The 11,643-nt window shown below is 41.7% G+C and overlaps 1 long non-coding RNA gene across 1 annotated transcript; it reads right to left on the bottom strand.

Moving 5' to 3' along the window:
* Nucleotides 1-5,399: 5,399 nt before the first annotated feature.
* Nucleotides 5,400-6,608, bottom strand: LOC118369258 (uncharacterized). Its single transcript, XR_004822532.1, has 2 exons — nt 6,137-6,608; nt 5,400-5,992 (listed from the first exon to the last, which is right to left on the bottom strand). It is a non-coding gene; the product is annotated as an uncharacterized LOC118369258 (long non-coding RNA).
* Between the last annotated feature and the right edge of the window lie 5,035 nt (nt 6,609-11,643).

Below are 11,643 nucleotides of genomic sequence, written 5' to 3'. Positions count from 1 at the left end.
GGGCGGCCCGTCAGGAAGTCCAGTACCCAGTTGCACAGGGCGGGGTCGAGACCCAGGGTCTCGAGCTTAATTACGAGCTTGGAGGGTACTATGGTGTTGAATGCCGAGCTGTAGTCGATGAACAGCATTCTCACATAGGTATTCCTCTTGTCCAGATGGGTTAGGGCAGTGTGCAGTGTGGTTGAGATTGCATCGTCTGTGGACCTATTTGGGCGGTAAGCAAATTGGAGTGGGTCTAGGGTGTCAGGTAGGGTGGAGGTGATATGGTCCTTGACTAGTCTCTCAAAGCCCTTCATGATGACGGAAGTGAGTGCTACGGGGCGGTAGTCGTTTAGCTCAGTTACCTTAGCTTTCTTGGGAACAGGAACAATGGTGGCCCTCTTGAAGCATGTGGGAACAGCAGACTGGTATAGGGATTGATTGAATATGTCTGTAAACACACCGGCCAGCTGGTCTGCGCATGCTCTGAGGGCGCAGCTGGGGATGCCGTCTGGGCCTGCAGCCTTGCGAGGGTTAACACGTTTAAATGTCTTACTCACCTCGGCTGCAGTTAATGGAGAGGCCGCACATTTCCGTTGCAGGCCGTGTCAGTGGCACTGTATTGTCCTCGAAGCGGGCAAAAAAGTTATTTAGTCTGCCTGGGAGCAAGACATCCTGGTCCGTGACGGGGCTGGATTTCTTCCTGTAGTCCGTGATTGACTGTAGACCCTGCCACATGCCTCTTGTGTCTGAGCCGTTGAATTGAGATTCTACTTTGTCTCTGTACTGACGTTTAGCTTGTTTGATAGCCTTGCGGAGGGAATAGCTGCACTGTTTGTATTCGGTCATGTTACCAGACACCTTGCCCTGATTAAAAGCAGTGGTTTGCTCTTTCAGTTTCACGCGAATACTGCCATCAATCCACGGTTTCTGGTTAGGGAATGTTTTAATCGTTGCTTTGGGAACGACCTCTTCAACGCACGTTCTAATGAACTCGCACACCGAATCAGCGTATTCGTGACGCAATACGAAACATATCCCAGTCCAATTGATGGAAGCAGTCTTGGAGTGTGGAGTCAGCTTGGTCGGACCAGCGTTGGACAGACCTCAGCGTGGGAGCCTCTTGTTTTAGTTTCTGTCTGTAGGCAGGGATCAACAAAATGGAGTCGTGGTCAGCTTTTCCAAAAGGGGGGCGGGGCAGGGCCTTATATGCGTTGCGGAAGTTAGAGTAACAATGATCCAAGGTTTTTCCACCCCTGGTTGCGCAATCGATACTCAATGTAATTTTGTTTATTTTCTAGTCACATCATATTTTCTGTGCTCTGGTCTGGGATGACAGATGTTATTTCAAGTTATTTTGGTCAATGGTGTGGTTTATCACTGATCCACAGACAGTCAGTTTTGATTAGTTTACTTGGTCACAAAACAATCTGAAAACGGCTTTGATTTTCACCATTCATTTCTTGGTTGGTATGCTTACAAACATCCACACACCTACACAAACCCTCAGATGATCTCCCATAAATGATTATTTACACACCATCTCTGTGATGTGCATGACTGTGACCACAGCACGGCCCTGTTCCACTGTCAAATGACAAAGGTGTAGAAGCATGTGATGAATATGAAGCTCCAGTCACATCCCCCTCTCTTGAAGGGAGTGTTGCGGACAACATAGATCTTTGTTGAAGTGGCAGGCTGCAGCTCTAGACTCTATAGCATGTACTGACAGGAAGTCAGCCCAAACATGTACAGGAAGTTCACTGAAGTAGGTGCAAGTGTGACTGCTACAGGAGAGATTAATACACACATTAAACCACTCAAATTAAGGAAACATTGTTTTGTAGTTTTACTTTCAAGTTCTAAGGTGACCTATGTGGCTGGCGTCTTCTCTGTGTGCCGGGTTATCAAAGAGAGAAGCAGATTTGTGCTCATAGGGCTTTCTATAAAGATGTGTGACATTGGGATCAACATTTCAAAATGCTTTGAAACAAAAAATAAAAAGATTTTACATGCCGATTTTCCTGTTGCCTATATGGCTGACGCAGGGACACATTAGCATTCATCTCACCATTGCTGTTTTTATCATGAGAAAGTGATCAAAAAACAGGTAATATTTTTAATGGAAGTGTTTGTATGTAAAGCCATATTGAAGCCAACAGATGCTGTCTTCTTCCTCATAATAACCGCACATAATTTTACCGCAACAGAGTAGCGCAATACCCTTCAACTGAAGCAGTGGGAAACAAACCAAAGTATCACCATCTCTCACAAAAACATATCACAAATTAAATCACGGTTAATTATAAGGGAGTAGGAGACTTATACAGTGGGGCAAAAAAGTATTTAATCAGCCACCAATTGTGCAAGTTCTCCCACTTAAAAAGATGAGAGAGGCCTGTAATTTTCATCATAGGTACACTTCAACTACGACAGACAAAATGAGAAAAAGAAAATCCAGAAAATCACATTGTAGGATTTTTAATGAATTTATTTGCAAATTATGGTGGAAAATAAGTATTTGGTCACCTACAAACAAGCAAGATTTCTGGCTCTCACAGACCTGTAACTTCTTCTTTAAGAGGCTCCTCTGTCCTCCACTCGTTACCTGTATTAATGGCACCTGTTTGAACTTGTTATCAGTATAGAAGACACCTGTCCACAACCTCAAACAGTCACACACCAAACTCCACTATGGCCAAGACCAAAGAGCTGTCAAAGGACACCAGAAACAAAATTGTAGACCCGCACCAGGCTGGGAAGACTGGACTATCTGCAATAGGTAAGCAGCTTGGTTTGAAGAAATCAACTGTGGGGGCAATTATTAGGAAATGGAAGACAATACAAGACCACTGATAATCTCCCTCGATCTGGGGCTCCACGCAAGATCTCACCCCATGGGGTCAAAATTATCACAAGAACGGTGAGCAAAAATCCCAGAACCACACGGGGGGACCTAGTAAATGACCTGCAGAGAGCTGGGACCAAAGTAACAAAGCCTACCATCAGTAACACACTACGCCGCCAGGGACTCAAATCCTGCAGTGCCAGACGTGTCCCCCTGCTTAAGCCAGTACATGTCCAGGCCCGTCCGAAGTTTGCTAGAGAGCATTTGGATGATCCAGAAGAAGATTGGGAGAATGTCATGTGGTCAGATGAAACCAAAATATAACTTTTTGGTAAAAATTCAACTCGTCGTGTTTGGAGGACAAAGAATGCTGAGTTGCATCCAAAGAACACCATACCTACTGTGAAGCATGGGGGTGGAAACTTCATGCTTTGGGGCTGTTTTTCTGCAAAGCGACCAGGACGACTGATCCGTGTAAAGGAAATAATGAATGGGGCCATGTATCGTGAGATTTTGAGTGAAAACCTCCTTCCATCAGCAGGGGCATTGAAGATGAAACGGGGCTGGGTCTTTCAGCATGACAATAATACCAAACACACTGCACGTGCAACGAAGGAGTGGCTTTGTAAGAAGCATTTCAAGGTCCTGGAGTGGCCTAGCCAGTCTCCAGATCTCAGCCCCATAGAAAATCTTTGGAGGGAGTTGAAAGTCTGTGTTGCCCAGCAACAGCCCCAAAACATCACTGCTCTAGAGGAGATCTGCATGGAGGAATGGGCCAAAATACCAGCAACAGTGTGTGAAAACCTTGTGAAGACTTACAGAAAACGTTTGACCTCTGTCATTGCCAACAAAGGGTATTTAACAAAGTATTGAGATAAACTTTTGTTATTGACCAAAAACTTATTTTCCACCATAATTTGCAAATAAATTCATAAAAAATCCTACAATGTGATTTTCTGGATTTGTTTTCTCATTTTGTCTGTCATAGTTGAAGTGTACCTATGATGAAAATTACAGGTCTCTCATCTTTTTAAGTGGGAGAACTTGCACAATTGGTGGCTGACTAAATACTTTTTTCCCCCACTGTAAATTGTCTACAACAATTACAAGGACTTCTCAAGCACCAAATTGAGGATTTGATTTTCAAGATATGCCTATTCCAGTAGCCTAATGTGTTGTTGTCATATCTAGAATAATTAATAGGAATATAATTGGGTGTTGCGCAACAGTAAATCCTACACGATTGTGCACACTAGACTCGGTGTCCAGTCCTAGGCACAGAAACATGAACTGATTTCCTTAATAATGCTTTCTCTGTTAAATCTAATGAGGCCCTGTTCTAAATCAAGCAGACAACAACATATAATCAACATCAATTTGCTGGGGATATTAGATCCAACCTGGATCCAGGCACAACTATCTTCACCAGTGTAATGAGTGAGACACCAAAATGTCCTTGACATTTCCTCGTTAACATATTTTTTTACAGCACTTTGGCTATCACCACAGCTGTACCTAGCCACGGGAAGTAGGGGTGCTGAGGGTGCTGCAGCACCCTCTCTCTATATACATATATAATAAAATAATCACAAAAGTAGTGCACTGGGCCTTTACTAGTCGTGTATAAGCAGGACCTGTAGGCAGGCCAAAACATTTCTGAGATCTCTATACAAAAAACTTCAACAGCTAGATCCAGGATTCTTACAGGGTTCAAGTTCAATGTAATTTAACTGATTACTGCTTAATATATTATATAAATGACAATTTACACTGCCATAATTGCAAGGACAGACAAGTAATGGTTTATGTCACGTGATTGTTTTGACAAATCCTTCAAGACATGATAAAGGGTTAAACATATAGGTTTTAAATCAACTCGTGAACTTGATGTAATATAGCTATGATCCCCCCCCCCCCATATTTTAATGTAATGACATGAAAAAAATAGCCAGATTATTATCAATGACTTATCAGCAGCTGGAACAAGTTGTCCAGTGTAGGAAATCCTCACAGGTACCCTCGTTTAGAAAGACCCTCATACAGACACATCATGTACATGTTCATTTATGAGTAGGAGTCATTGATTCAGTGTAAACATGTTTAATCAGGTTTATGTGGAGACAAGTAACATGCGTGCAGTAGCCTCGAGAAGCAGAAATATCAGCCAACAGAGATTGAACTTCACTCAACTTCCAAGAGCAGTGTTCACCAACTGGTTGATCGTGATCGACTGGTCGATCTCCAAGGCATTCCTAGTTGATCGCCAAACATTTCTGTAAAAAAAACAACGATAAAGCCTTGTGTTCCCATTTTAATGTCATTTTATAGGGCTGTTGGCGGTAGTTGCTCCTGATTCAGCTGCCCTGCTCGCCGGGTAGTCGAACTGTTGCAATTTTGAACCATTTGATGTGTCTGAAGGCACAAACTCTGCCTTCCTGGCCGGTCCAGAGAGCAAATCAAGTGCACTGTAGACTATAGGCCTACCGCTGGCCAATCGGGTGGCTCAGATGACCGTGTCTGCAGTAATGTACTATAGCAGGCATAAAAGAAAGCTACAGCGAAGTTGATACTGTGAGATTTCAAAACATTTAATATAGGGCTGTCAAATTATTCAAATAATTAATTGCATTACATTCTGAAGTTAATCACACTTTTTTTTGTTGCTCAAATTTTACATTTACATTACATTTAAGTCATTTAGCAGACGCTCTTATCCAGAGCGACTAAATGAACATATTTCCATTTAAAAAAGCAGTTTATTCAGTTATAGGAATGTAAGGACTGAAACACTAAAAATATTCTGTAGCTTTTTGGCAGCTTTCTTCTTTAGTTGCTCTGTCTCTGTTGCTTCATCAGGTTGCTGTGCAGGCCTCTCTTCCTTCAGCAAGTTGCTGACCAAAGCCCACACCTCACCCCTCTCAGGTCTGGGAAGGCACTTCAGGTCCTTAAACCTTGGGTCGAGTGCTGTGGCGTTCTTCAGCCATGTGAGGTTGGTGTTTTCTCCACTTGCGTTTCTCCAGGTCTGTTGTGAATGTCAGCTTGAATCTTACCATTTAGACAAGGTCATCATCGGAGCTCTCCATCACCTGAAGGAGATGGCAGAAAGCAGGCAACACCACAGAGCAGGAAATTAACTTCTCTCCTCCCAGAAGTTCAGGCAAATACCTGCAGTGAAAGATCATTCAAAATCACTTCAGTTAATTGTGATTAACTTGTTATACACAGACTCTCTCGCTCCCTCTCTCTCACACACACACACTTTTTCACACAACAAATCGTATTGTAACACTAAGAGAGGTAAAATATTACCTGCAGTGCCTCCAACTTCTACAGTTTCTCCAATTCAGCTGTGGTTGGCATGGTGATGTTAGTATTCTGTTGGACCAGAGCATCTCTGTGTTCACTGTCTGTGCAAACGGTGGTAACTTAGTTTTCAATGTTCCACTGCTTTGCTAGATCCATGAAATGCCCGGTGCACGTTTCAGCATAGTGCCTCTCTTGTCTTCATTACGGCCAGAGCATGTGAATGCAGTTTCCAGTTTTCATCAATGTGGTGCACAGAACCCCAAGGTAGTTGTGGTTACTGGCTGAAGTCCAGTGCTCTCCCGTGAGAGCAACAGCGGTTGCATGTTTCAACTCCTCCGCTTTCATACAGCTGGTGTATTCTTGTAACGACGGTGGCTCTCGAGGGTAACTCATACGTTGAGTCGTTTGATGCTATCCCCCAAGCATTCGTTCAACACAATGTGGACTGGCCAGCAAGACGAAGCTATTGCTTGTGTTAGCTTGCTGCTCCTTGACTTGTCCATAGGCCTCTCGCGCGCACACTCTTCTAGCTCAACCTGCCAATATTCCTCCATTGCCACTTGTAAAGTTACTTGTATTGCTGGCGTCAACAGTATGTTTCGCTTGTAAATGTTAACAAAGACTCAATGTACTTTGTGATAAATCAATTCAGCCTGCAGTAGACGCAAATTACTTTGGTTTTATCCAGAGAGCCATCTGGGAGGGATTTGAAATGTAATTAGCCATTTACTAGCATTCTCCATCATTAATGCATATAATTAGCCAACATTAGCTAGTAAAGTGATTGTCAAACTAGCCCGTTGGCTGCCAGGGCTTGAATTTGAACTATGGATGATGCAGTGGCGACCCGTCATTCAAAGCAGGTAGGGCTCTTTTTGCATGTTATTTTAGCATTAATACCTGTCACATATCCAGGGTTGGGGAGTAACGGATGACATGTAATCCGTTACATGTAAGGGATTACCAAAAACCGGTAACTGTAATCCGTTAAATTACCAGCAAAAATATTGTCATCAGATTACAGATACTTTCGAAAAACTAGATAATATGATTACTTTGAGGATTACTTTTAAAAGGATGTTTGTGAAAACAAATCTTTGACACTTCTCTGTTTTCGCAATGATATTCAAATCAGCATTGAAAAGAGGAGCACATTTAAATGTGTTCCAACCTGAGTGGAACGCATGAAAAGAGCAGGAATAGGCTTTTGTAGGCTACAGTCCAAGCCATGTCTTCCAATGGTGCGACTGCTGTCGGCATCCAAAGATTATCCAACTTGAATAAACGCTTGGAGGTCAGGATGACAGCAGTGGTGTAACATACAACGATACGGAAATCACTTATTATTGATATCTACATAGCGCATTGATGTGAATCACACTGCTGCTCTCTCATTTAGCTATTTACGCCTTAAGGATTGTGGTTGTTGTGGATGGCTGTTCACAAATCTAAATGTATATTTGAACACAACAATGGTTGAATTCAAGCAGTTTAAGCTGCCTATCCATCATTGTTTTTGAAACCAGTGGACAGCGAGTGAAAAATGTGCTCTTGCAAAAGCTACACAGTGCGGTTCCAAGCCTATGGAATAAAAGTGGGGCTTTTATTGCTCAATCTAATTCATGCTGATACAAGAACAATCCATAGGCCTAATGGACACATACTCAAACTTGCACACTTTTGATAGACTTAAAGGGGAACTCTGTAGTTGCTACATCCATTTTTGGACTTATAAATGATATATACAGTACCAGTCAAAAGTTTGAACACACCTAGTCATTCAATGATTTTTCTTTATTTTTACTATTTTCTACATTGTAGAATAATAGTGAAGACATCAAAACTATGAAATAACACATCAGGAAAAATATAGTAACCAAAAAAGTATTAAACCAATTAAAATCTATTTTAGATTCTTCAAAGTAGCCACTCTTTCTATTGATGACAGCTTTGCACACTCTTGGCATTCTCTCAACCAGCCTCACCTGCAATGCTTTTCCAACAGTCTTATAGGAGTTCCCACATGCGGAGCACTTGTTCGCTGCTTTTCCTTCACTCTGCGGTCCAACTCATCTAAACCATCTCAATTGGGTTGAGGTCAGGTGATTGGGGAGGCCAGGTCATCTGATGCAGTGTTCCAACACTATCTTTCTTGGTCAAATAGCCCTTACACAGCCTGGAGATGTGTTGGGTCATTGTCCTGTTGAAAAAACAAATGATAGTCCCACTAAGCGCAAACCAGATGGGATGGCGTATCGCTGCAGAATGCTTTGGTAACCATGCTGGTTAAGTGTGCCTTGAATTCTAAATAAATCACTGACATTGTCACCAGCAAAGCAGCCCCACACCATCACACCTCCTCCTTCATGCTTCATGGTGGGAACCACACATGCAAAGATCATCCGTTCACCAATTCTGCATCTCTCAAAGTAGTGGTTTCTTTGCAGCAGTTCAACCATTAAAGCCTTATTCATGCAGTCTCCTCTGAACAGTTGATGTTGAGATGTGTCTGTTACTTGAACTCTGTGAAGCATTTATTTGGACTGCAGGCTAGAAACTTTAATGAACTCATCCTCTGCAGCAGAGGTAACTCTGGGTCTTCCTTTCCTGTGGCGGTCCTCATCAGTTTCATCATAGCACTTGATGTTTTTTGCGGCTGCACTTGAAGAAACTTTCAAAGTTCTTGAAATGTTCCAGATTGACTGACCTTTGCGTCTTAAAGTAATGATGGACTGTCGTTTGCTTAGTATGGACTTGGTCTTTTACCAAATAGGGCTATCTTCTGCATACCACCCCTACCATGTCACAACACAACTGATTGGTTCAAAAGCATTAAGGAAAGAAATTCCACAAATTAACTTTTAACAAGGCACACCTCCTGCTAATTGAAATGCATTCCAGGTGACTACCTCATGAAACTGGTTGAGAGAATGCCAAGTGTGTGCAAAGCTGTCATTGCTATTTTGAAGCATCTCAAATTTATTTGTTTAGCACTTTTTTTTTTACAACATGATTCCATATGTGTTATTTCATAGTTTTGATGTCTTCACTATTATTCTACAATGTAGAAAATAGTAAAAATAAAGAAAAACCCTTGAATGAGTGGGTGTGTCCAAACCTTTGACTGGTACTGTATATCCATTGATTCTTGAAGAAAATAACTTATAAATGCCTCATGAGCTTAGTTCAACTGTCATACTCCATGTGAACCCAAAATATAAGCATGTTTTTCTCCAATGTTTGTAAACATTGTAAATCTAAACGACCACTGTATAGCCTCATAACATGGTTAAAACTGTAATTTTGATATCATGGATGGTCAGTCCTTGCATTCATAGCTCTGTCTATTTATGTGAGAGTAGTTACATTTCTCCAGGCCCACAGCTTTTTACCAAAACAGAGGCTGGGTAACCATTTTGTTATTGTTTAATCTGTGGATTTGCCATTTAAACAGCTGCATGTTATCAAGACATCAAAGTCCTTAGTTTTGGGTTTGTGCTCAGGTAAAAAAAAATGTGGCTAATCTATACTAAGTCCTATTCTTGAAGATCAAGGTGCATAACATTTATTGGAATGACTGGAATTCTGATAGACTTTGGTTTTTAATGTAAATATATCATTTAATCGTATTATATGTAGTAGAAAGCATTTGCACACACTGTATATAGATGTTTGTATTGTGTTATCGACTGTACGTTTGTTTATCCCATGTGTAACTCTGTGTTGTGGTTTTTGTCACACGGCTTTGCTTTATCTTGGCCAGGTCGCAGTTGTAAATGTTCTCAACTGGCCTACCTGGTTAAATAAAAGTGAAATAAATAAAAAATATTTTAAAAAAGCAATGTGTTAGAAGAAGCCGACATAACCAACCCATAAAGTAAAATTGAACATCCATATATGGCCAGCTATGTCAACTTTAACATTGATTTATCTTGTTATAGATGTAGATGTTATAGATGTTGTTCAATTGTTGTCGTCTAATGCCTCTTAAGGGGAAAGTAATCTAAACGTAACGGAATGTAATCAGATTACATTACTGAGTTTGGGTAATCCAAAAGTTACGTGACTGAATACAATTTTGGACAGGTAACTAGTAACTATAACAGATTACATTTAGAAAGTAACCTACCCAACCCTGAACTTATCCGTTTGCAAACAATGTAAAAATATATATAATTGAGTTAATAAAGCCACATACAAACATGGTCTCTTTTTTGCTTTCTTGAGTAAGGCAGCTCCAAAATGCCAGTGTTTCAGCCTAGCTCAGTGCTTTCTGTGGTGGTGGGACAGCCAGCGGAAAATAGGGGTTGGTAATGTTCTCTAGTTGCACCATGATTGGCTCAGTGTTCTGTCATTGTCATGGGAACACTACGTCAATGCAAAATCTACAGGTAGTCCATTGGGTGCTGCCATAGAGTTACATTAGAAGTGTCCATCCATGAAGGCTGAAGGTCATTGGCCAAAGATAAAATGACGTCAAGTCACGTTATATCTACCGTAGCTTTGATTGAACTGATCATGTCAACGTCATACTTTCAAAATGTTAAGGTCTTCATCATGAATCAAGACGACAATCTACTGGCAAATCCTTTTCCATCCTTGTCATATGAAGAGAAATTATGAAGAGAAATTATAGATAAAACGTATCGGTGCTCATCGGCCATTGGACAATAACATTACACAACCAGTTGGAAATCGCAAATTCAACAATGAGTGGTTTGGAAGGAATCAGTGGCTAACTGGAACCAATATATACAAGCAGTTAGGAAAGCAAAGGCTAGCTTTTTCAAACAGAAATTTCCATCCTGCAGCACAAACTCCAAAAAGTTCTGGGACACTAAAGTCCATGGAGAGTAAGAGCACCTCCCCCAGCTACCCACTGCACTGAGGCTAGGAAACACTGTCACCACCGATAAATCAATGATAATTGAGAATTTCAATGAGCATTTTTCTACGGCTGGCCATGCTTTCCACCTGGCCACCCCTACCCTGGTCAACAGCCCTGCACCCCCACAGCAACTTTCACAAGCCTCCCCCATTTCTCCTTCACCCAAATCCAGATAGCGGATGTTTTGAAAGAGCTGCAAAATCTGGACCCCTACAAATCAGCAGGACTAGACCATCTGGACCCTCTCATTCTAACCTCTCTTTCGTATCGTCTCAGATTCCCAGAGATTCCCAGATTCTCAAAGGGGGAGACACTCTAGACCCAAACTGCTACAGACCTATATCTATCCTACCCTGCCTTTCTAAGGTCTTCGAAAGCCAAGTTCACAAACAGATCACCGACCATTTAGAATCCCACTGTACCTTCTCAACTATGCAATCTAGTTTCCGAGCTGGTCATGGGTGCACCTCAGCCACGCTCAAGGTCCAAAACGATATCATAACCTCCATCAATAAGAACCAATACTGTGCAGCTGTATTCATAGACCTGGCCAAAGCTTTCGACTCTGTCAATCACCACATTCTTATCGACAGACTCAACAGCCTTCATTTCTCAAATGACT

The sequence above is a fragment of the Oncorhynchus keta genome, chromosome 35 (assembly GCF_023373465.1).
Source record: "Oncorhynchus keta strain PuntledgeMale-10-30-2019 chromosome 35, Oket_V2, whole genome shotgun sequence".
NCBI lineage: Eukaryota > Metazoa > Chordata > Actinopteri > Salmoniformes > Salmonidae > Oncorhynchus > Oncorhynchus keta.
Note: the sequence above shows the minus strand (reverse complement) of the source record. Positions and strands in the feature narration are given on the sequence as shown.